This window comes from Sparus aurata, chromosome 6 (assembly GCF_900880675.1).
Source record: "Sparus aurata chromosome 6, fSpaAur1.1, whole genome shotgun sequence".
Taxonomy (NCBI): domain Eukaryota; kingdom Metazoa; phylum Chordata; class Actinopteri; order Spariformes; family Sparidae; genus Sparus; species Sparus aurata.
In genome coordinates this window covers 29,462,078-29,488,894 of record NC_044192.1, presented here as the reverse complement: position 1 = coordinate 29,488,894, position 26,817 = coordinate 29,462,078, and the positions used below count along the sequence as shown (strand labels likewise).

General features: G+C 43.8%; 1 protein-coding gene across 2 annotated transcripts in view; it reads left to right on the top strand.

Annotated features, from left to right (window-relative positions):
• The window catches only part of cdh4 (cadherin 4, type 1, R-cadherin (retinal)), a 239,700-nt gene that overhangs the window by 94,642 nt on the left and 118,241 nt on the right, over positions 1 to 26,817 (top strand). The gene's annotated exons all lie outside the window — the stretch shown is intronic.

The window sequence follows — 26,817 nt, the reverse complement described above, 5'->3', positions numbered from 1 at the left end:
GGCTTCCTGCGCTCGGAGGAGCACTTTAATCACTTCGTCAAACAGGTTGAAAGAGAGCCCATCTGCAGCACTGGTTTTGTTTGTGTCTTCGATTTATCATGCATGTGTGTCTGCCCTGTAAGCAGCAGGAGAGCACCTGCGTCAGCCGCTCTTCCTTTACAGTTTTGTGTGCTTATGGATGTTGCCACTGCACATGTCATCATCAGGGTCTCACCGTGGCGCCGAGACAGAAAACGGATATTGCTGAATCTGTCCTCCGCTCCGAGAAGGATGATGCTTCGGAGGACAAATTGTCGAGCTAAATTGGTGTGGTGGCATCACACGGTGTAGACAAAACACCACACGCTTGTGTGCCTGGTCTTTGAAAACCTCAAAGTAGCGAGAGGGAGGAAAAGAGTAAAGTTGCGGGTTGAGATCAAGCACTTGAGGTTTATTTTTGTGTGCCTGGTTAACCCTCATCCGCCGGCGGAGGAGGTGGCGACACACAGCACAGAGAAGCTCGTGTGATCAATTTTTCATCGCCGGGCTAGCAACAGTGTGGCACTTTTTTTTTTTCCCCCCCCCATCCAGCTAGGCTTGAACAAAGAGCAGGGAACAAGGAGTCACGACGGGCGAAGATTCGTATTCATCATGAGTGTTATCCTTGATTGTGACCTCATCCCTTCCTCTCTTAACCGCCCTCCCGCTCTCACATTAAAACACATGCATGAGTTCTCCCCTCTCCCGCACCTCCTTTCCTTTTTCTGTACTGCTGAGTAGTCACATAATGTGAATGATGTTCCACAATGAAAGGCGGAAAAAGAAGAGTGAAGTAACGGATGCATTAAAAAGCAGATGAGAGAGTGAGGGGAGGAAGTGTTAGGGCAAGGTCTGCTCGCCCTTGGTCCCTTTGTGCCAGCGGGCAACCGTCCAGCAGGCAGATATCGCTCGCCGGAGCATACATCATTCAATTCCCGCTTTCAAACTTGAAATGTGTAAATGTTTTTTTTTGTGGGCGAACAGTAAACATATACCCGCAATGAACAACAGGACATTCCTCAGCTCCCTCCGTGTGTCTTCCCGTGCTTAACAAGCTCCTCTCTGGCCCCTCTGCAGCGGTGGGGTGTGTTTGGAGTCGTCTGATAGGCCTCCTCGATGTGAAGTGGCTGCCGGTGCATCCTCTCCCAGCTTAATTGGCTGTACCTGAGGCAGGAGGGCAAGGTGTAATTGTGATAAGAGAAAATGCTGCGCTTGGCTGGTTTTTAGGGCCCTTATCTATAGTCTGCGGATTGATTATGGTTTTTCTGCCAGCCGTGCAAATTGTTCAGCCCCATCAACCACACTGGAAACCACCTCAGCTCTGTCTTGGCCAAACTGCCACGGCCACGTGTAGACCAGATTGTGCGGGCGCTGCTGAGTAAGCTGCAATCCTCTGACCACTGGCTCTCAGTTCCGACCGGTCGCGTGCGCGCTCGCAGAGTGCTCGGGGATTGTATTAGAGACAGTGCAGCTGAGCATCTGGTGGAGCATATGAACGTCTCCTCGTGGTCAAATTAACACGGCTGCGCTGTAGCTCCAGCTCATCTGAGTCATTTCAATTCAGAAATACAAATGCAAAAATACATTAAAGCAGTAGTTCCAAGTCCCGCCTGTTCGCTCGCTTGCAGAGGGTCACAGTGGATGAGACGATGGATGCCACTCTCGTGTCTGCATGCTAACGATGTAGCTACAACCAGCAGGCTTTTAGCTCATTTTAACATAGAGACGGGAAATTAGGGGGAAATACAAACAAAAGCTATCACGGTCATCAGTCAGTGATTAGCGAATTCACCGATTGGTCACTGGTCAAGAAAACTGATGTCCAGCTATTTTGATAGTTGATTAACAGTGTTGCCAGATATCGCAGGAGAGAAACAAGCAAGCAGGCCTATGAAAACGAGCCCAAAACAAGTGACTTCTCTGGTCGTGGTAAAAAAAAAAAGATAAAAAAAAAGAGATTATTACACTTTTTGCACACACATAAATATCACCCTGAATCCAGAAATGTATTGCATTGTATCATTGTATTTATTATTGTTTTTATACCTTATGATCCTTTTTTGTTTTAGTTCCAGGACTTTAAAACAATATGACATACAATACAATAGGAGGAGGATCGAGGAAGAACACCATCCTCATCTTTCAAGGTGATTCAGGCACCAAATATAAAAACATATTCAACAAGATAACACTTTGTTGAAAAAGAAGTTCTGAAGAAGAAATGAAAAATATCTGAAATATCTTTAAATGGTCCACATTCAAACAAGAACATAATGAAACCATGTCCCAAGGAAATTGAATGGAACACACTGCTCCGCTAACAGAAGGCAACAGTAGCTATCATTAGAATTTGTAGTGTAGAAACAGAGTTTGCTAACATACACTGACGACGGGCTTCAAGCACAACACAGAAGTTCCACAGAGCCTTTTTAATCGTGCAAACAATCGTCAGATTAATGGATAATCCTCAATTGCTGTCCTGAAAGCTGCGTGCACTTATTCACATATTGTATCCTCGTAGTTTAATTGGTGCAACAAAAAAAAAAAAAGGTGAGGAAGTCACTGCACCCCGGAGAAACAGTCCAACACGACCTCCAGCGGAACTGAAACCTCGCGTATGCAGCTTCAGTTTTTACACTTCAGTGGAAGTACATTTTAAAATGTGTTGATCAGTGTGTTTCAGAAGTGCTCGAGGTGGATTTTAGAACTATAGAGCCGGGGTAGCCGTTTTCCCCCTGCTTCCAGTCCTTATGCTACGCTAAGCTAACCGCCTGTTGTAGCTACATAATAAGTTCACAGATATGAAAGAAGCATCAATCTTTCCATCGCTAGAAGAAAAAAGAAATAAGCAGATTTCTCTAAAGTGTCGAACTATCGCTCTGAACAGCAGATTCCGTTTCCTCGTGTCAGGTCGCTGCCTCTGCTCCGGACGTCACCTAATGCATCGCTCGGTCATACTGTATGTACAAACTCCCTCGCTCTGTCTGCGCCGCTTACCCGACCCCGCCCCACCCCGGGCCTCTCTTTTTCTGGTTTTGAGTAGTGGTTGGGGCTGAAAGAGCAGCTAATGGGCTGTGAAATGTCTCCAAAGCTAGAGCAACAACAGAAGCTAATGTCTCAAAGCCCCGCTGAAACAACACAAGCGGCGAGGAACCCTGACAGTGCAGAGAGAAGAAAAGGGGGGAGGGAGAAACATCCAGGGTTCCCTCTGATGTGTTCGGAGAGGCCATTTCTGTCAGCCTAATTGTAGTGAAGCTTTCCTAGTGGCCTCGGTGAAGTAACGTAATTGCCTGCTGGAATGGATTGGACTGCGCTGTTGGCCGCACTCTGTAGGGCTTCCTTTTTTCCATGTAACGGAAGATCCTGAACGCAGCTCAACAGCGTTCTGACATGTGCTATTTCAATCCTTCTAGCCGCACAGCAGCGCGCTTCGCAGGGCAGATTCAAGGCTCAGGGATACTGACAGGGCGAAATGTTACAGCTGGAAATTTTTTTTGCCAGACAAGTCGATTCACCTGAGCACCGTCGCTCTGAGTGATCCAGGAGATGTAGTTTCACAACACGGCTTATCGCTGCTAATTTGAACATATGTTAATTTAATGAGGAGTCCACTTAATAATCTTGTGTTTCAACAGAAAAGGAATAATGTTAAAAACACCTGTGTGGAGATGTTAGCATTAAATGCCTTTGCCAAGGAGAAGCTGGGCGGAATGCACTTTCTGATCATTCGCAAGCGTTTTTTTTTTTCTCTAAAATGTAGCGAAGCGTGCGACCCCGTCTGCTTCTCTTCCCCCTCAGTACCAATTAAAGCTGTTTTTCTGCAGCAGATCTTGAGCTGATGAAGACAGCCACTAAGAGCTCTTGAAGTAAAGTCGCACAGGACCTGTGTGGCAGATGGTTTGCGCGAGAGGACGAGGAACGGGAGAAAGCAGCAAAGGAGGAAACAAACAAGCATGGAAATGGCAGCCTGTCTCCAGTGAGCAGCTCCTGTTTTCTACCCAATTTAAGACTTCCCATTTCCCAAATTTTTCAAACTTTTCCTCCCAAAAATGCCGTCAAACCTACAGGAGACGAGGGAAAACCGGAGATCTCGTTCTGTGGAGAATTTTCGCACACCACATTCAAAAAAACTATTGAGATAACTCGAGTCTCAGCAAACCGAAAAAAAAAAATAAAAAAAGAACTGGGAGCTGCTTGATCTCACAGCTTTGACCAGCTCTCCCAGCTGAATAGCGACAAGCTTTGCTCCGGCCTTTCAGTAGAAAGGCTGAGACGGCAGAGAGTCAGGGCTCAGAGGACAGTGCCTAATGGCTACAAGTCCAACTTTCCCCCAATGGATTACATGTTTCCAAAAGATAAGGCCTGATCAGTATTTTCTAAGAGAAAAGGCCCCTTTTTGTGATGCAGATGAGGGCAGGCAGGAAACTTGCTGGAACCGACGGGGTCGAGGGCTTTGTGCCGAGGTTCAGAGGAATACAAACTGGGAAATAGAGATCGTACACGGTAAAGCTTTTCTTCACAGTCGGACCTGTTTACTGTGCCGTGGTATCATACATCTCCCGTGGTCTTTTTTTAGTACGGCCTGTCTCAATTCTCCATCATTACAAAAGCGGCAGAAAAACTAAACACCTTTAAGCTTTTGCAGTCCTCTCCATCTCTGCATCTCCGTGCCAGGCCTTTGTTATTTCAGCCACGCTGTAAACTTGACCAATTAGTTCACACTTCATTCTAACGCCCGGGCTGGGACTAATGAAGCCACATTTCCCGGGGTTAATTATAACAATATTATTCAATAATGTGAGGAACAGGAAATGGTAAAGCACACTTTGGTATCTCTCCCCTCCATCATCACCTCCCACCGTGGGAGACTTTTCCCCCTCCATCCCTTTATATCTCTCCGCTCAGCCCTCTCAGGCACATCCTCCCCTTCTCTCAGCAGCGAGGCCGGTTTCGCACAGAAGCATTAAGGGACTGTGAGACATTGCTGGTCGGGGCAAATCCCTACACAAATTAGAGTGCAGAGACCATTATTAAAGCCAATTGCCAGTGCCTGCTACCAACAGTTAAATTACAATGTCTCTTGAAGAGAAAGGCGAGCGCTTTTTATTACCCCCGTTTTCCCTCCTTGGCAGAGCTGCGCACTGGAGCGAGTGCAGCTCTTGGAACTGTGTCATTCTTCAAGATCTGGGGTGGAATTATAATGTAGCACGGAGCTGACATCCGCATGAGGCCTGGCCCTCAAAGAGGCGTGCTCATGATTGGCACCCGGGTTTGCACAAAGAGCATTAGGTTTCTTCATTTGGAAAAAAAAAAAAGAAAAAGAAAGAAGAAGAAGCCTGATATTTTCCCCCACCACATCCCACCACAGATGCTCAGCTTCTCAAAGGCGCGCAAAATACTCAAGTTTGCTTTCATGTGAAGTACACTGAGGCGATTTCTGTGGCTGACTTTTAACTCTTGCATTCGGTGCTTTTCTCTGTCAAACGGGTGTTTCAGCAGGAGCGATTTGCCTGTCAATCACCGCCACCTCTCAGTGTTCCTTACGCGCGCAGATTACTTTGGCTGCTGTGGGGATGTACTGCATTAAGGGTGCACGTAAAATGAGCGCGTGCGTGCCGCGTCCGTGTTTATGCAAATGTGTGTGTGTGTGTGTGTGTGTGTGTGTATGCATACCAGACATTTAATGTTATAAGCACTAATCTGTCACTTGTATGAGATTACCGCTGGAGCTGACTTCACGCGGCGCATGTCAACATCCGAGCTGACAAAACCTGCTGAGTTCCTGTTTCCCTGACGTTGATTCTAACTGCACTTCCCCCCATGTGACCAAATTTAATCGACGCTAACTTGACACGTTAATATCATTTAAACTCTCCCCGACTCACTTCTTCACCGCTGCAATTTTTCCCATTTACGGGCGAATTTGGTATGTACAGCACCTCCAGTCTCGCTGGGGCTTTTTCCATTAACGACACAACACTGTTGTGTAATTATTGCTCATCTGCACTTGAAAGCAGAAACACCACTAAAAGGCAGAATAATTCACTAATGATATCATTACAGCTCAGTCGAGTTATTTTGCTAACGTGCACGCGTTGACATTTTGAAAACCGGAGAGCAAGTTCTTCGACGCGATGGTGAAAATTCTAAACTTTCTACGTCTATTTTAGACAGTAAAATTTCTGAACGCATCATATCTGTCAATTATAAAAATCCGTACTAAACGTTTCATTTAACGTGCATCAGTTTATTATACGATTGCTATAAGAGTAAGGCCACAGAACAGCAGACAATCCATTTTCCATCTCGAGGGCTCAGACACAGAAATAGCTCCAGGACTACAACAATGCATTGCAAAGTTTATCCGCTCATTTTTACGGAGACAGAGGAAGTGAACTGCGATACACTTTGCAAAGTATTCTCCCCGGGAAAGAAAAAAAAAAAAAAATCAAACGAGCAGTTTCTGTGAAGTATGAAGAGGCGTATTTTTCTCACCTATGACAAACTAATTTCCTGTGCTCCCTAGTCACACAGCTGTCAGAATCACTTTTGGGTTACAATTTTCTCCCTCATCATCCAAAACAGCACATCCGCTATCCACCTGTGAGTCATGCGCACAGGGGCAGCATATGACCACTGACATTTAATGAAGAGAAGAATTAAAGACATGGATCTGCCACCGGGGGGTTCTCTGAGATTCATGTAGTCCATTAAAAAGAAAAAAATATGCTGGTCGGGGGCAAAATGTTGAGAGGTTTTTACAGCGATGCTTCATACAGCATGCAATTTTGTAGCCACTTATTTTAGCCACTTCACCACCATCATCTTCACCAACTTCTGTGATTGGTTTCCTGGATTTTCCACAATGTTTTTTCTCCCAATAAGCCCCTTATTCAATATTTGATGTTAATTCTTACGCTATACTATACATCATTTGTCTTTTTCTCTTGCTGCATAATAAGGTTGACATTTGGGATTTTGACTTCCCAACTTTTGGATGGATTGCTGTGAAATAAACATCCTCTTCAGAATGTAGGAACTTTTTCGGTCCCTTAATTGTTTCAGGTCAACTTTTGTCAGTACTTTGGTTTATGGCCTGCTATGACAACCTTGTAATCATTTCCATCAGCCCCACTTTTAGCATTGTCATTGCAAGCATGTGAGCGCGCTGACGTTGTATTGTAATAAAAAAAAGGATGTTTTAAAGTAAGAAAATACTCTAATAATAGGAGCCCAAAAATCAAATATCTGAAAATGATCTAGTCAAAACAAAGTTGTTTATTTAAATACAGTTTTAAGCTTTGATTTGAGCTTTTATTTTCTGGGCTTTTTAATGTTTGATTAAAGATATTTTTCACACCTTAAAACAATGAAAGTACCCTTAGATATGGTATACCATGCTTAAAATTCCAGAAGAGTGCTGTGGGTTTGATGATATATGGGGTGGCTGTGGCTCAGTGGGTAGAGCGGGTCGTCTAGTGATGAGTAGGTCACCAGTTCGAATCCCAGCTCCCCCTAGTTGCATGTCGAAGTGTCCTTGAGCAAGATACTGAACCCCAAATTGCTCCTGATGAGCAGTTGGCGCCTTGCATGGCAGCCTCCGTCATCAGTGTATGAATGTGTGTGTGAATGGGTGAATGTGGCATGTGTTGTACAGCGCTTTGAGCTGTCGTTAGACTGGAAAAGCGCTATAAAAATGCAGACCATTTACCATTACCATTTACCATAGTTTGATTTTTAAAAGTATAAACATTTTTTCAGTGGTTTATCATTTTATTACATCAAATATCTATAAATGGTGCAATGTGTAATTGACGACTAGTAAAAATCATACTCGACAACAAATAGGGGCCAGCATATCGCTAGAGTATCCACTTACTGCTGCTAACTGTAGCTGTAAGCTAGTTAGCTTAGTTAGCCATGAAGCTAGCAGCACGGACTGTGAGTTCAGCGAACTGGTGGAGTGTTGTTGAGTGGGCTGGTGAAGGCTAGCGTTTTAGCATGCTAACTTTAGTATATGCATGTCATTGCAACACAATCCATAGATGTCATGATGTCAGAACTGTTGCTCACCTAATTTAAGCAGGTTTTCAGCTGAATCCTGACATATAGCCTGAAATATACGATTTTTCACATAAGTTATATAGTAAACCCAACTTATTTTCATGTAATGGAAAAATACGGCAAAGATCTGTGAAAAAAACAGAACAAAATCCAGCAAATCACAGATTTTTTGTGGTACAGTGTGGCATTTAGCTCAAAGCAGTTTCTAAGTACTGTGCAGCCTCACAGTATGGCCTGCAGAGCTGTAGCCTCTTAGTCTTGCTAGAAATATAAAGTTTCTTATTTGACCTCTTTTGATGATGAAAAATGTAGTTGCATTTTCTCTCTTTGCTTTCCCATGAACGCTGTGAGACAACACTTCACTGGGCAGTTACTTGTTGATTTACCAGCCTCAAACTAGAAGCCGCCATGTGTTGGTGCGGACTGCGTAGTTCATCAGGTAGTTAGCTGTTGTTTTAAGGTTTTGCATTTTTTTTAAAGTATTTTTTTGGCCTTTTATGGCTTTATTGATAGTACAGCCAAAGATATGACAGGAAACAGGGGGTGAGAGAGAGGGGGAATGACACGCAGCAAAGGGACCCAGACCGGGAGTTGAACCCAGGTCCGCTGCAGAGCCTCGGCACATGGGACGTGCGCTCTACCAACTGAGCTAAATGGCGCCCGAGGTTTTGTTTTTTAATAAACTTCCATACGTTAGGGCCAGATACGCGTTGGACCAGTGAAAAAACTAAACACGACTACACAAATAAAGAAAATGGACATAACCTGTTGTAGGTGTTAGATTTGTAAGCTGAGAGCAGCCCACATTTGTGACTCACCTGAAATGACCCTTCCCTTGTCCTCTCCTCATCTCTCATTATGGTTTTCACGCCATATCGTATCAATGCCCCGATTCATTTTGAATTGATTGAACTGTTCCGCACCGCTGATATTTTTCATTTTAGGGCCAGAGGAGAGACAGCATATTGCTGGCTCAACCTTTCCAAACAGCACCTGTACAAACTGTTTTTCTTCACCCCGCTCTTGCAGCTCCATCACTCTCGCTCTCACCCACTCTGCAGATTAGCTCGGCGCTGTGCAAGCGGAAGAATGAGGCCAGCGAGAATCAAACATTAATCAGCTGCTGTTTTATAAGACAGAGGGAGCGCACTGCACTCCCTGGGTCCCCCTCCTTCCTGCCCTTAGCCTGCCCTACCACCGAATGTTAATGTGACTGCCATTACTCATTTATGAGCTGCCCGCTGCTCGCTGCCCAGAGCCTGGTGTCCGGGCTTAGGCTGCCATGGCGGGCGCACTGCAGGTGGACGGCTGTGCCAGGGCATTCAGCTGTGGCAGGGCCAGGTCTGTTTCTTTTAAAAAAAACATGGTTGGGTGGGTTGGCTGTTTAACTCAAATGGGCCTCTAGGCAGTGCTGAATACAGTGTCATATTTACAGAAGGTGATATATAGAGTAAGAAAACACAATTAGACAGCAGCACTGACATCAAAACTGAGAGGAGCACTGATTCACAAGACCAAACGCAAGCTGTCCAATTTTTATTCAGTAAATGGGCAATATGATATGATGTATTCACATTTGGACTGTTGTAATTGGATATAAATCTCGCTGAATGGTCTCCGTGGTGAGACTAAGTACCTCTATATGTGCAGACGGGCAGCTTTGAAGAGTTAGAGCTGAGTGGTTGTTCTCGGTATCCAGGACACAGAGCGCGGCAGGAGTCATTCGTATTCTTAGTAGTGACATCAATAAAAGAGGAAGATTGCACAAGGTGAGACACACAGACACCCTCCGCTGACAGTGTGTGAAAGAGTGGCCATCAGTGTCAGGCTGTGTGGCAGACATTAATGAAGGCCGGAAGTATGGGGCTGTGTACAGATGTGCGTGGACCGGCTGGAGGTTGTTTTTTTATTCCCTCTCCGTGCAGCAGCGATACTAAAGGTGTTGCTTGGTGTGAAGAGGGCGATGATTCAGGATCCCGCCGATTGTCACGCGATCCTGTTTCCCAGATGGCTTTGCTCTTTGCTCTCACCTCTCCCCCTATGGCGCTACTGCATCAATAGACCCGGGTGGATACAGCCCAGTGGAACCCTCCATGCATGTTTAATGGCTGAACTTGAATTCCCACTCTCCAGTACATGTCAATGTTTCCTTGTGTCACAGGTTTTGTGCTCCCTGCTTCGTACAAATTGGCTTCCTCTCAAACATAACGGGAAGCTCTGAACAGTGTTTTTAACACGCTGAATATTTTAAATATAATCATCCTTCGGTGCGGTAACTCAGCCTATAACCGTCACTGCTGTACATGAGGAGAGAGCGCACAAACAGAGTTTCATGTTTATTTTAAGAAAACTCGCCCAAGGACGATGTCTTCTCCTTCATCTCTCTCTTGCCTATGGTGCCTCATATATTTGTGGCCTTGGGGGGATTCACAGCATGCAGCAGAAACAGGAAGTGTGTAGCCTGTGGCTAAAAGGTAGATACTTCTCCTGGAGTGTTACACAGCGCACATACACACATGTATACTTCTCTCCTATGGGAGTGCTAATCCCCAAGAGATGAAAGGAGACTCCCACTGCTCTCTGATCCCTGTGTCCTGCTGCGGCGGTTCATTTGGTGCCTGCCGGAGAGAGACCGCTCCAGTTGATGCTCCCACACATGGTGTCCTTGACCGAAGCACAGACGTGACTCAGGCCAAGCCCCATGCTGATCCAGAAAGTTCCCTATTAGAAATCAATGTCCGTTTGACGCCCCTTTCATTCAGGCGCTCTTTGTGGTGTGTCTGTATCACCATGGAGAAAAAAGAGGGGCAGAGAGAGAGAGAGAGAGAGAGAGAAAGAGAGACAGAGTTTGCATACCGAAGACCCCTTCACACCTCCTGAATCATGGTGTTTCCTCATGGGAAGCCAGGCGTTAATGCTAGATTAACTATCTCCTCTTCATTATAGGAGAGAGAGTCCTCTGTACAACCTTGGTGCTTTGAAGTGGTGCAAAGGTTCACACAGATTCCACTGACCATGTCTGCCTCTGTTGTGTATGCCTGTGTGTGTGCGTGTGTGTGTATGTGTGCTGTACATGTTTAGCCAGTACAGTCGTCTACATGCACAAGATTCTTAGATAAGTGCAATTCAGCAGCACTAAATGTGGAGGGAGAAAGGAGAATGTATCCTGAAAGCTGCATGAACCTCAGTAATAGCCTCCACCCCGCTGTATCCTTGGCCCCACAGATCTGCTGCAGCTGCCGACTGATGTAGGTCTTTGTCATAGTTCTTGTCAATGAATTTTAAAGAACAGATAATAAACCCTGAGGGCCCTTATTCAGCACAACAGCACTTAATAAGTAAATTGGCAACTTACATCCCCTACATTTAATCACCAAATACGGTCCAGATGGTTGTCTCCACTTCTGATGACATCCTTAATTCTCTGCTCGGCCGAAAATGGGAGCCTTTCCTTCAAAAGACGGGGATAAAAGAATCCGCAGTAAAGAATCGCTCAAGGTGTCCCTGCACAGGCCTCTGTTCTTCACTGCACACTGAAGCCCACCTGGTTTTTCAAAGCCAGGAGTGCATCAAATATTACTGCGCAGTTAATGTATGTGTGAGCACTTTAGAAGAGAGGAATGTTGTGGGGAGAGTGAAAAGACTGTCTGCACTTATGAGAAAATGAAAAGCTTGAATCATTAGGATGTTTGTACGGACTGTCTGACACTAATGTCCGACACACGTAATCTGCCATAGTACATTAGATGCGAAGGCAATAACAGCTACAGTCAACAGACAAGACCATCTGCGGAAGCAGTGATGATTTTTTTTTTTCCATCAATAGGCTTTTTCCTCAGTGTTTTGTCTTCTAATGGAATTGTTCAACACTTTGGAAAATATGCTTATCTGTTTTTCTTGGCGAGAGTCAAGTGAGAAGATCATCTGTCGAGTAAATATGAAGCCGGAGCCTGCAGACGGTTATCTTCTGTTCAAAAGTATTTGAACATTGGTGCCATCCAGCAAACAAGCCCACGTCTCCACCGGCTCTGAGCAGAACAGTGGTAATTATGGATGCGTCGTCAGCAGAGGGCGTTGCACACATTTCTGGGAGGTTCCTGGGAGGTGGATTTGAACTTTTCAGAGCCCTGCGCTATGTTTCTCCCTACTTCAGATCTCTGCGCTAAGCTGAGTTAACCGGCTGTTGCCCCCAGCGACAAATGTACAGTTACGAGAGTTGTGTCAGGTTTCTCAAGAAACGCTCCGCCTATTTCTGCATATTTAAAATGTTGAACCATTCCTTTAAAGACAACACGTGGAGTCTCACAGCAGAAGTGAAAGACAGACAAAGCAACAGGTGGCAATCGAAATGTCTGATGTTTTTATTTATACATGTCGAAATCAGTCTAATAACCTGCTGACGGAGTTGAATGGCTAACCTGAAAGCTCGCAGCCTAGTTTAAAAACTTGTTTCCCATTCTGTCGAGTAGCACCAACACCCCCGGTTTCACCTTTGCAGAACACATTGCGCTGTACTTGAACCTGCCGCTAAAACAGGTGGCACATGGTCTCCCTGAAAAAGGACACCTCCGCGAGCTCATAAATAACAATGGTGAATGTTGGGGCCGTGTAGAACACATGGGGGTCACCTCGGCACAAGTAGGGCATCGGCGTCCGTGGAGGATTGGGACGCATCCTCCGTCCGACCATGGAGAAGTGGCTACCATCAGCAGGTTTGGAGCAGCAGGCGCCTGGTTAATATTTAGGACGAAGCACGTTGAGCATTAGTTTTCCCCCAGGCTCTCCTTTCCTCTCTCTCTGGCGCCAGCTATGCGACAGGTGTCTTTTCAGCCCGGTGTGTGATAAATGAAAAGCTGTTTGTCTGGAGCAGAAAATAAAATGTACCCTGCAGGGCAACAAATAAAAACGGTTCTCCGAGACATCTCGAAGTGGATTAATCATACAGACATTAATACTGGACTGTGCGGCCACTTACCAAAACAACTGCTCTTATTAGTCGCTCATTAACAATATGATGAAGTAGCACAACATCACCTCCCCGGATGAGTGCAGCTTGTTTTTGTCTTTCTTTTTCTCCACCTTAATTCACACGTTTCCATAAATCCCGCTGACAGTTCGTCAGAACTCCTCATTTGAATAAACCCTTTAACAAGTTCTGTCGAGTTTTTCTCAACTAATAAAACTTCATCATGATGACTTCTTGTGTTGACACCTCACGCGGCTCCGCATTTATTGTCGTGTCAACTCATAAAAATGTAACTTAACCTCATTACACGAGTGTGTGTTTTTGTCGTCATTACCGGAGGAGTTAATGAAGCCGAGAGAGAAGGGCACCGCTCAGGGTTGGCTGGGGGGACAGAAGACATGTACCTGCCTTCTCCTGAGACACTCATTAAGCAGCACGGTGTTCACATCACGTCACACTGCTGCCCGGGTCCACAGAGGGCCACATTAGCCGCGTAGTTATATTTCACCGCGCTACTGTATTTGCCTCGCAGGGCTGAGAAGCAGATGTCTAAATAGTCTTGTCGAGGAGATAGAATAAGCAGCGGTGGTCGTGAGGTGGCGAAGGATTAAAAAGCAACCGAAATGCGAGCGCAGCACAACACCTGCCACTCTCCCGGAAGAAGAGAAACAAACAGCAGACACCCCGTCAGGTTGTCACACCGAGATGATAATAACGAGTGATCAAATTGGCACCGCAGCATATCCATCTCTTGCTGGAGATGTGCTTCCTGTGCTGATGCCATATATTGAACATCATGCCTTTTTCCATCTGTAATTAGAGCAAAATTGCTGGAAGTCCTGCAAAAGAAACGATCCATCTCACTTTCACTTCACTTTCCCGTGTTTTTAGTCATCAATAATGCAAAATTACGACTATGAAAACACATTTTGGCAGTGCATTTCCAGACATTAAAGTGAGCACGTATCCACACACACGCACGCACACACACACACACACACTCGCACACAAACACATCTCCTTATCCTGTCCACCCCCACACAAATTCACCTGGTAGAACAGAGTGACCTCGTTCTGCCAAAACCCTTCAGTCATTCTCAGTGCACTCTCTCTCTCTCACTCACACACACAAACACGCACAGGTACACACACACACACAAACACACACACTCACAGGTACACACACATCCGTTTTTGCCTCTCGCTCAGCACTGTTGAGTGCAGAGGCTCCCAGCAAGCGCGCTCCCTCAGCAGACCTGTTAAGTGATTAGCTCAACACGGCACACTGCTGCCACGTTTATTTATGTATTCTCACACAACCTATAGCGTCATATATATATATATATATATATATTTATATATATCCTTTGATGAGCGGCAGATAAGCCAGAGGCAGCTGATGATCACTGAGAAGTTTAAATGGGGTTTTTTCAGGACGCCCGGTCTTTGCTGACAGGTCTGACGGCCTGTAGGGACCCAGAAGGCAGGAAAGTATGTGGCTGGCTGAGAACATGTCCACAAAAATGTCTTGATTGTGCACAGGTCCATTACATTCACCGGGTAAGGGACATGCACAGACGTTTTAAGGGGCTTTGGTTTTATTCATAAAAATGCACCCCGATGGTTTCCTCTGCTTCCCCTGACACGAACATGCTTGTGCACTTAAACCAACTGAAATAAAAAACAGTGAGATCACGCTTCAAATATAGGATGCAATCACTCAACGGAAGCTGATGTGAACCCACCAGCTATAAAAACCTGCGCAAACAAAAGCACAAAGACAAAAGATTCCACCATTCGAGTCTTATTGTATTAAAACCAGCCTCGTAAAAACGATCCTCCTTTACCTGCTTATCTTTCGAAGGGCGCCGCCGCAATAAACAATGTGCGTCGCTCAAATCGAGCTTCGTTGTAAAGCTACACCACTTACAATAACCTCAGCAGAACACAATTAGTCTGTGATGAGCAGATTTGAGATCTAAGGTATCTCATGCAATGTGGTGAAATCGTAGTGGATATAGCATCTCTAGTGTGGAAATGAATAAAGTTAAAGAAATCAGATCAACACTGAAAATGTTCTCATTTGTTTGGAAATATTTCAAAACTAACACTATTCCACAAACACCTCAGGTGTGGCAGCCGAGTCTGGAGGCTTCCGGCTTCTCACCCTCTATGCACCGTTTTCTTTATTTATGTTCTTGCTTACCACCCCGCCTCCATTTAGAGCAGTGCCACCTCGCATTACACGTTACAAGAGTTCGAGCCTAACAGTCAAAACATGCAAACCACAAAAAAAAACATGTGTTGACAGTGTGTGGTGACTTTATGCTAGTCAACTAATTAATAACAGCAATTAGGTGGACTGTGCTATTGTCATGTAGCTTTTTCTCAGGCAAACACAGCGAGTAAATCACCTACACTATGATCAGCAGCATTTTTTTCTTCATTCGACCGAGACGAACTAACTGCAAATCTGAAGATGATGACGCCATCATTTATTCATTTTAAAGGGAACTTGGCCGACCGTCGCATAAATAATTTTGGGAACAGCAGCAGCAGCAGTATTGAAAACAACAGCAACACTTTTGAGTAGATTAAAGGAGACACGTCGTGCTCATTTCGGGTTCATAATTTTACTTGAGGTTCGGTTTACATGTCAGTTTTCCCACAGTGTGCGGTGCTTTTCTGTCTGAAACGCTCCTGTCTCTTTAAGGCCCTCCCTCCTGAATACCCAGTCTGCTCTGATTAGCCAGCTCACACTCGCCTGAGCCAGCGACGCTAACAGCAACAGAGCCGCTGTGCTACATCAAAGTGTATGTGGGAAACAAGCTGCTAGTGTCGGAAAGCGCTTTTTTCTTCCTGCCGATGAGCTCCCTATATAGTCCACTATGTTGGACTTCCTATGTAGTGGCTAGGGAGTAGGGAATGAGTGAGTGATTTCGGACACAGCCTATATTTATCAAGTGCTACAATCGTAATGTTCAGCTTGAAATGCTGCAAAAACACAAAGAACACATCCAAATCGCACATCCTGCCGTGTTGATGCTGGAGAGATATACTGTTCAGCCCTTTTTAATACGAATAATAAGGTATTTGGTCTGGAATGAAATTGGCAACGAGGACTAAGAGCCTTTTATAGATATATTCTTTTTGTGTAGCCCTCGAGCGTTTTTCCATTGTGTGACTATGTTCATGCACACTTCATGCCACCATTATGTGTGTGCAGCTAACTGTGCGAAGTCCACCGCTCAAGTGATGTTTCTGCAGTCAAAATTCGCAGCATTCAAACTGCTGCTCTTTCTGTGGAGGGCAACAAAGACTTACCGTCTGTGTGAGCACAAGGATACCTGCCACGGAATGTTAACAATTTCAGATTTTTTTTTTTTATCTCTGTTCTTGCCAGGCGCTCTTTCAAGCTCTCCACTGCCCGTATTCCACAGTAACGGTCTTACATAGCAGTTCATTCAGTCAGTGTGCCGCAGGATTACAAGCCACATTGGGCATGAAACTCACACAAGCAGGGCCGGTGTCACATTCAAAGTCATGCAAAGGAATGAAGAATAGTGTGGCTTTACTGATCAATAACGAAGTCACACCCAGAGACAGATTTTAGAAAAATGCTAATTAAGATTATTGAAGGTGTGGTTTAATACTCGTTTTGCATTGGAGCTAACGTCATGCAAAGCACTTTATTCATTGGTACCTCGGTGCATTGGTAGCCTCTCTGAGAACTATTTAGGTCTTGAAGTGCACATTTCATGAGCGTGAGTCGCCTCTTCATCCCTATTTCTTCCTGTCTATTTTTATCTGATCACAAGCTCCCCAGCGTCCTGGCTAATTTTCATGCTTTCCTCTCTTATTTTCTTTCTCTCCTCATCCCTTTTTTATCTTCTCCCCACATCTCTTTCACTTAATCCTCCGCGCCTTTTAATGTCCTCTTTGCTTTTCATTTTCCCCTTTATTGTTGCCTCCAAAATGCTGCGACGTACCGCGCGGGGCTACAGCGGTTGTCTTGCGTTAATAACTGTGACCTATTAACTGACGGAGATGTCTCAGGGGAGAACCACTTGTCCTTAAATTATACACGATCGCTCGCTCAATTTGTCCGCCTCTCTTTTTCTCACTACAACTCTCTCGCTCTCTTTCTCTCTCCTTGTGCATTTTTCTTATTCCTGTCCCTAATCCTGCCGTACTGTTTAAGGTCAACAACATCACCTTCTTTCTCTTTCAAAAGGCTATATACTAATGATGGAACAAACCAGGGAGAAAAGAGATGAACAAACACATTCGTCCACATTAGGAAACTATATCCAGCAAGTTGATTTCTGCCAAAAACGTTTGTTTTCAGTCTGCTGTTACGTCCCTTTCAGATACATGGATGGATAGATGGATGAATACACTGACCTGCACCACCTCATAACATCAGACAGGATTTTGATGATCACATTGCGTCAGATTTAATTGAATTCTAACACACAAGGGATTCAAATCTGTGATGCTTGAAGTCAATAAGACAGTCTTTTTTCTTTCTTTTTTTTTTACATAACCTGCAAATGAGCAGTGCATCATTGTTAACTTCCCTGTCAGTCAGACACAAGACAGAGAGAAATTGTTTTTCAGGTACTGTAGTTTTTCTAAGCAGTCATTGTATTCACGGCCGCAGCTTCTCCCTTCTCTCCGTTTCGTAAAGTTTTTGAATCAAAAATACAAAAGCATTTTCCGCAGCCTTTCGCTTGGCATTTTAATCCCTCTACTCGCGTTCTCTGTGAACCTGCTTAATTGGAAACTTGTTTCAGAGCTGACTGAAAATGATGATGGCCAGCTCCCTAGTGAGTGATCAGGGGAAAAATCCTACTACACAGTCCCGCCACAGACCGCTAACTAGACACCGGTGTTAGATTGAATAATGGTGGCAATGAAATGGCAATCAAGTCTGAATCTCTGACTGATTACAAATAATGAAAACTGACTGCAATCCCATGGATACCCCCCTCATTCAGGTCCCAAGTATGACAGCTAGAAAATCACGATACTGGGCACTGACTTTGATTAATTCACCGTTAATCAGACCACAATTGAGACAAGAAGTTAGCTAGCCAGTGTGGTATTTCATTGACTTTCTAATGAGGTCAGTTTAAAGGCTTTTTATGCAAAGGCAACTTAATGGCATGACAACATCTGAAGGGACATATTGGAAATGCAGCGACAGGCAATGTTCACGGGGCGGCCATTTTCTGTAACATCAGGCTGAGGGTGGGAAATTAGAATTCTGAATATTGTTATGCTGATGTGTGCCAGCAGTGTATAAACGTTTATAAACAAATTGTAGCCACAAATTGTTATTTGACCACTTTCCAATTTTCAAGGTAAAACGACATATTTCACAGCCCATTTGCTAACGCTAACATTCAACCGCTTCCTGGCTCACATTACCATTTCATTCCTTTCAGCGCGTTTCACTTCCAAGGTTAGATAAATGTGTCCACGATGTGTGTTGATATTTTACAACTAATTTACGCTTCTCCTGTCATATGGTGTGACACTATCAAGCAGTGATGTTAGCAAGGAAGTGGTCTGAATGCTAACGCTAGCTGTTGTCTAATATAATGGGGAATCTAATAAGTTGTTTGTTTGTTTTTGACTCAGAATGCCATGAAATGATAATAATTTGCCAGATTCCATATGTTTACTAGACTTGCAACCTGGAATACAGCAGTAAGTCATTTAAGCTTCCCGCCCTGAGTGTGACGTCAGAAGTAAATGGTAGCCATGTAGTGTTTGGGCTTTTGTCATGTTATAGAGGTGGTTTCATTGAAAGTATGGTGGAAAAGCAATACGCTATCAGGCTAGTGAAGTGGCTCTGACTGGCCCAAACTTCTTATGGTTATATTCGATAGTTGGTCCTCATTTTATTTACTGCTATAGGCCAATGCAGCACACCTGGTTTGCAAAAGTTTCCGGGGGAAGGAGATCTGCATGTGAGTCAGACCTCAAGGATACGCACAGTGCATTATGAATGGTGAAAAACAATGAATGTAAAGTCAACATTTGTTTGTTTACAAGAAAACTCCCCAGCGCACCTTTGACCTTGGGAGGTCGGCCTATATCCTGCTGCTGCAGCGCTGCAATTACAATTTTCACCTTCATGACGGAAAAGACTACTCCACCGCAACATTCAGATTCCGTGGATGTTTTTCCCATCATTATATATTGAACCTCAGCTTATTTTGTGAGCAGTGATCTTTATATATCGGACATGGAAATATTTAAATTGCCACCCTACCAACAGTTTATTGCACCGCACTGCCTCCAATTCTATGCATATTCAATAATTTATGAGCCAATGAATGATATTTTCAAAGATTTTATGTAAATCGGTTGCTTCCTTGCATCTGTGAGGGTCATTATAGCTCACATAATATGATAGCTTTGAGCACATGCGAGAACATTTTTTCCAAGTAAATCGATAACTCAGTTTCAACATATATCATCGGCATGGAGACGCGGTCTTTGATGTCGTGGTTCGCGTGGGCGTGTCTGTGTGCGGAAGGAATACAGCAGAGCAGACCGGCGGTGGCAAAACATCGCCTCTCAGACTTCTGGAGCAAAGAAAATGGTGCACATTTATTTTATGCAGACTTATGCGAGACGTAGCGCTCGATCGACCTCCACTGCCGGAGGCCATTTGCAAAAAGGCAGATGAAATGTAATTTATGTGTAGGTGATTTTTTACTAGTTTTGATCCAAATCGATTTTTAGCCTTTAGCTTATGTGCATAAGTAGCTTGTCATACACCCACAGACGGTGCTATTCGTGGATATTTGATTTGGTTTCCCCTGCAAGACAAAAAAAAAAAAAGTCTGCCTGTAGAAACTATAGTCTGTAATTAAGTTTATCTTGTGATTTCTGCTGTTAAGATGGGATTTTCTCTCAAATAAGAACTTTTTCCTCTCGCCAAAAATGCATGTAGGAAGCTTAAAGAACTCTCAAGCTCTTCAATTTAACTGATCCTGAGATGCTTACTAAATACGGGCCCAGGTGTTCCTTTCGTTTGAGTCTTTACTTTTCAAAACTACACATTATCTTGAAATAAAAAGAAATGATTGTGATCATTGACTGCAGTGAAAGACTGACACCACGGATACAAGTGGCCAAACTGAGAATCCCCCACAGGATGTCTGGGCCTCACATTTAGGGACAGTTGAGGAGCTCAGATATCCAGAATCAAGCTCACTAAATAAAGCCAGTTGAGGTAATTTTGGGCATCTAATCAGGACACCTTCCATATGGCTCTCTGTGGAGGTATTCTGGGCATATCCAACTGGGAGGAGACCCTGGGGCACACTCAGATCTGCTGAAGGGATCATATATCTCATCTGGTCTTGGAACCTCCATCTGATCCCCCAGGAGGAGCTGTAGGTCGTGGCTGGGTAGAAGGACATCTGCGCTACTCTGATGCCACAACAATCCAGACTCAGATAAGCTGCAAAAAAACGAAACAGGAAGGACGGATGGAAAATGAATTTCACAACTTGATAATATGCTGAAGGTCCAATTTGTAAGAAAGTTCCCAACTCATTAAATACTGACGCCTTGGAATCGTAGGTGAGGTCAGCCTTCAGCCCCAAAAATCTATTTCTTACAAATTGGACCTTTATTATAGCCTTTTCAAGCTCTTCAATTTCCCCCCAAAATGATTTAAGCAGATTTAAAGTTTTTCATGGAAAAACAAAATCAAAGTTGTAGGAGATTCAACTATTTTATAACTGAAAAAGAAAGAATCCAGATTTTGGTATAGCCTCGTAAAGGTCAGACCATAAATATGCAGCTCAGCAACTTTCACCTTGCTGTTTAGCTCTTTGGCCCTTTTTTATACGGTTTATACTACCTCTTTTTCATCTGTGGCGGTTTTCAGCTCAAAGCTTAAAAAAAAAAAAAAAACACTGTCCACTACCTGCTCAGAGTAAAACAGCAGACAGACACAGTAACTGATGGACACAGAGGAGCATTTTGCAGCTAAAGACCCGGATATTTACCTCCAGGGTTGGCCGAGGCCATAAACCAGAGCTGAGAGAGAGTGAATATTGGACTTTGTAACAAGGACCACTGCTCTAAATGAACGATAGGGTCGCCCTGTGTCTGCTGGAGGTGAATCTAAGTAACTGTTTGCTAACAGTTACCACAAATTTACTATATCAACTTAAAAGGTGATGTTAATGTCAAGCGTTCACAACTTGTCTCTGCTGCTCCGGTGGAAAAAACAATGATTACCACAAGTTGAAGAGAGGTGAGCATAAAAATGACACATAAAGCAGTTTGGTAGAAGTAGGCCATCATTCCTCCGGTGAACGTAAGAGGAATCAGACGGGAGGAGTTCACTTCATGTTGTTGGGGTCCTGCGAGCTACTGAATCAGGAGGCTCATTCACATCTTCACTCTGCATTCAAAGCGATTTCTGGTTAAAGTGACACAACATAAAAACAAATAGTTGTAATGCAAAAGCTCATTAAATGAAAAATGTTACTTTGAATACTGTTGGTTCGTTGATTCAGTTTAACCTAAAAGCGGGCGAGAAAAGGTGCGTTTGAATACCTTTATCCAAGTGCTCATCAGTCGCATTACGACCCCGCTCATTCCTCATCCTCTCCACGTGAACGACATAAAGCGATTAGACTGTTGCTAACCGCAGAGACACTCAGTGTTACGGGCAGACAAACAGTCATTTGACCACATTCTGCTGTTGGCTGAGGAGACGTCCTCGTGTATTCACGCTGCTTTCATCATTAGGTGAGTTGGAAAGCATCAGCCACATCATTCAGTTCCAATGTTTTTAAAGATGGAAGAATGGTGAGGAGTTGCATTGTGGGAACTAGAGAGCTCATTTAATTTACATTTCTCAGCTGCATTTCTACCTGCATAATAACATGCTCACCCTCCACTCTCGGCCAATATTGTTATGAGCACATTATTCTTATAAACCGAAGCCACAGCACAGATGTAGATTCATATGGAGCATAAGCAGACTTATGTGTGACATTAACTATGACTTTAGTTAATGACATTCGATCGATAACGTGTCTCTTTGCAGTGTTTCAGCTCTTAATCACTTCGTTTGTATCTGCATGGCAGTAAACCTTGATCCAAGAGGTTTGTGTGACACGCAGTGTTTGAATGACATGAATAAGAAATGTCTTCTTTGTTCAGACTACATTATGTCTTTGGTCCCTCATGCCTCACGTATTCAGTTTATAATTGTATGTGCTAATGGTGTATGCAGGAAACTCGTCACACTGCTGAAAAGTACAAATCTACAGTACATGCTGACAGAGGCTGTCACTCCTCCTCTCTGTACATTTCCTGCTGTTGCCATTTTTAGCCGTGCTCTGTCGGTTGATCCTCCACTTTTGCACAGACTTACATCTCTCTATTGGAGAGAGATTTCCATGAAATTTTCTGCAGACGTTCATAGGTCTCAGAGAATGAAATATTATGACTTCAGTGATCCCCTGACTTTTCAGCCAGCACCAACAGCAGGTCAAAGTTTTCAGTAATTCAGTGAAATATCTCAACATCTACGAGATGGATTGGCACAACTTTCTCACACAGATATTCATTGTTTCCAGACTATGAATCATAATGGCTCTGGTGAAACCTCTGATTTTTTTTTGTTTTTGCTGCAGTGTTGCCATGAGGTTGACACTAATGGTTTTGAGTCAAGTATTTCGGGATTGCCTTTTAAAGTGCAAATGTAAGAATGTTCCTCCTGTCAAATTTTGACTTAACAAACAGGGGGTAGCTTATCACCAGAGAAACTGCTAACTAGTGCCAACCGTAGCTGTCGTTCAGATGTGTGTTGTGCTCAGTTAGCTGTGCAGTTAGAAGAACAGACTGGGAGCGTGGGAGCTGAGAGTTGGGTCTTTACACCGTCAGCACAGGAGATTTGGATAATGACTTCCTGTGGTTAGCTGATTAGTATGCTAATGTCAGTAGGTGTCTCTGTAATAAAATAGGTAGACATTGTAATGTCAAAACTGTTACTTCTTATTGTTATTTTTTAATGTTGTCAATTAAAATTCTAGTGCCTATATCTTTTTTGTTAATTTCTATCTAAAGATCCAACACTAATCATTTTCCCAACAGCCTTAGTTGTATTTTGTGTTAAGAGCTAATTAGCAGAATGCTACCATCCAAACATTTTTAACTAAGATGTTAAATATTATAAATGCTCAGCTTCGGTATGTTTGCAGTGTAACTGTGAGCTTGTTAGCATGCTGGTATTAGCATTTAGCTCAAAGCCTTTCTTTTCCTGCATACAGATTCTCTAGCATGGCTGTAGACTCTTAATCTTATTATGTATAGCATTATTTTTGGTTTACACTGCTTTGAATAACAGTAACAGTAATTCCTTTTTATGTGTGTACATGGTGCGCTGTGAATTTCATACCAGACACGGTCGCACACACCAAAGCCACAGACGGTCCAGACACTGCTGTCTGTCTCTCCGTCCGGCCAAACTGCAGACGTCGGCGCTTTTCATAGTAGAGCGATGCATTTTTAATGAGCCTGTATCACCATTCAGACTGAGGCAGAGGAGAAGGCGGTGGACTCGTCCAAGTCAATTTCAATATTTCTGGATTGCTGTCTCTGCCTTGTCCCCATCATATCTTCATTATCTCTCCCTCCTTCAATTTATTTTTATCTGCGAATAACCAAAGGACCAGTAAATGAGGAAAAAGAGGGGGAAGAATTCCTTCTGGCACATACATGGAACCGAGACAAGTTTTGATGTGGCGCGCAGACAGGGGAGAGAAAATTCACACAGCACAAAGAGTGTTCCTTTTTGTTTACAGCAGCCAGAGATGGACTCATTCTTCCTTTTGCTCTCTGCGTCTCGCTTAAGGCAGGAGAGAATGGAGAGTGTTTGAAGAGCTGACACAATGAGTCAGAGCGAGGCGAGAGTGAGTGTGAGGCAGGGAGAAGGGCGGTAAAGGTTTAGGCGTCTGCACTGACAGCTTTCTCCTGCAGTCTGACGGAGCTTTGTTGAGGATCCGGGGTTTCACCGCTGTTGCCGCTCCAGGGTCTCACTGATGTTGCTGCCGCAGTAAGCGCCCAGCCCTGACCTTTTCATGCACACCGTAGGAATATCCATCCTTCACATGGTGACCACTTTTTCCACGACCTACCCCCGCGTGCCTGGATCCACGTTTGTGGGAGAGAAAGGGAAGTTGAAAACAGGCTGTCATGCGCTGACAGATGGCCCGTGCTGTCAGTGAAACGTCATCACAGACCACAGCTCCCACGAGGCGGAGCAGTGGCGAGGATGGCCATCGCCATCTGTGCCCCCTGAAACAGATGCTGCAGACAATACCTGAGGCCACATGTGTCACACCGTGTTTCATACACAAGGCTGACTTTAATGCCCCATGCAGGGTATTAGTTTGGGTGTGTCAGCACTGTGGAAATTGGCAGATTTTTTTACTGCTTCATCTTGCAAACTAACTCTGACATATTGGTAGCTGTGAACCCCATTCTGTCTCTCTCATTCTTCTTCCCCTCTCCGCCCGACTCTCTGCCTGTCTGTCACTCCATCATGTCTATCGCTCCGTCTATTGCCCTCTCGCCTCCCCTCCATCTTCCCGCCCGCCGTCTCTCTCACTGCGCGGATCTCTGAGTGCAGTTAAGAGAAAGCATGAAAAAAGATGAGCAAACACGCCGGCTGCCTCGGAATTCATTTTCCGACCCCACGCGCTCCCGCCTTCTCCCCGTCTCTGCCATTCTCTCCACCTGCAATATTACTCCTCCGCTACTCCCACACAGGATTAGGTTTAAATGAGAAATGTATTGTTTCCTTCATTCACTCAAGTCAAAAAGTAATTGAGTTAATCTGTCTGGCCTCTGTCTGTTGAGGAGCAGCAGAGATTAGGGGCCTCTGTTTGCAGTGATGGAATCTCGGTTTTAAAAGATGGAATAAAAATGTCAGTGCGTCTTTAATGACAGCTGGCTTGACATTTCCCAGCAAGCCTTTCATCGAAAATACTCAGAATTTGTATTATTTTCCTCCACTACAATGGGGGTGGTGGGGGGTGGAATGCCACACTGTGCCATCATTTCATTGTGTGATGTCTATTAACTAACCCTTTCTAAACAGCTTATCGACTAATGCATATAGTTCATCCGATGTCAAACATAATTCCCAAGATTTTTCCCTTTGTTGTGTTTGATTCCTCCGACATAATGATGATAATAATGATAATGAAAACCGTCTCAATATATTCCGAACATTTGAGCTGGACCAAATTAGCAGTCCGTGAAGGAAACAGGTGAAGGCGCACAGACTTAAATAGGCCTCTTCAGATTAGACAAGGCATCATCATGTAGGTCCACGTTGAAAAAACGACATTTCTCGTCAGCCTTAAACAAGCTAGCTTCATTATGATGACGCACAGCCAGAGACGTGGAGATTTGTCGTCTCTTCACATCTGACAAGCCTGCAAATTTTCCCTGTGTGTTCAGGAATTTGCTTATCCCACCTAAACAGTAACCATGCCAACATAGCAATTGTGCCTAATGGATTTCACTGCACCGTTATTGCTGAATACACAAATAGTTACGGGCTGAATGAAAGCTTTTTCCCCGTGCGCAGCAGAAAGACTAAGTTCAGTTTTACGAGTCCCTGCAGAATGATTTCAATTTAGTTTTTACAGATAAATGGTTTCTGTGGAGGCTTAGATGTGTCGAAAATGTTAGGTCACTTCATGTGCTGCCCCTAAAACTCCTGTGCTATAACTGGCTGATGCCAAGATCATCAGACCACCATGTTTTATCCATGTTGTATATAAGTGACAAGAGGATCTCTTTAATACCGACTGTCAGAGATAAATACATGATGCACTGATTGAAGATGCACTAAAGGGGGATTTAAAAGAAAATATATGTATATTCCTACAGTAACCATTATTATAGTGTTTGGACAGTAACCCGTGTTCCCCCTGCCCATGTAATTGAAGATTAAATAATTTTTCTGGTATCCCTGCCCACTTTATCCAATCAGTACAGAGAACTCCATAAAGAGGTGGTCCTGTCTGTATGTGTTTGTGAAATACTCATGGTAAAATGTGTCTATATACAGTACAAATATTAATGCTGCAATATGTACGAATAGTCAAAAGAAAGATTGTGGGATCATATCACCAGAGTAACCTCTAACTGCTGCACACTGTAGCTGCCATCAGCTAGTTAGCTCAGTCAGCCGTGCAGCTAGCAGTCACGACTGGGAGCTCAGGGACCAGGGGAGTGTTGGTGTTTTACCACTAGTGCAGGAGCTATGGCCAAAGACAGGTCAATGTTAGCTGGTTAGCATGCTAACTACAGTAGATATCTCTGCATCACAATACATAAACATCAAAATGTCACTTCTGCTCTTTCTTCACATTCTCTCAATAGCTTTAATTCATCTTTGAATGTTTTGACTTTGACTTAAATTCTTACATATTGGCCCTTTAAAAGAAAATATGTGATTAATTTTTGTATATGCTCATAATATTCAATGCATTTTTTATAGTTTGTATATTACACATTTAAACAAATATAAATTATATGTACAATTAATTTCATATGTGACAAATATACGGATTACCCTCATAAACATTAATATTTGGGCTGGACATGTCATTTTATTAAATTCTTCAATTGTTGTAACAATTTATATAGATGTGATGTACTGTAGGTATATATATATATATATATGTGTGTGTGTGTGTGTGTGTGTG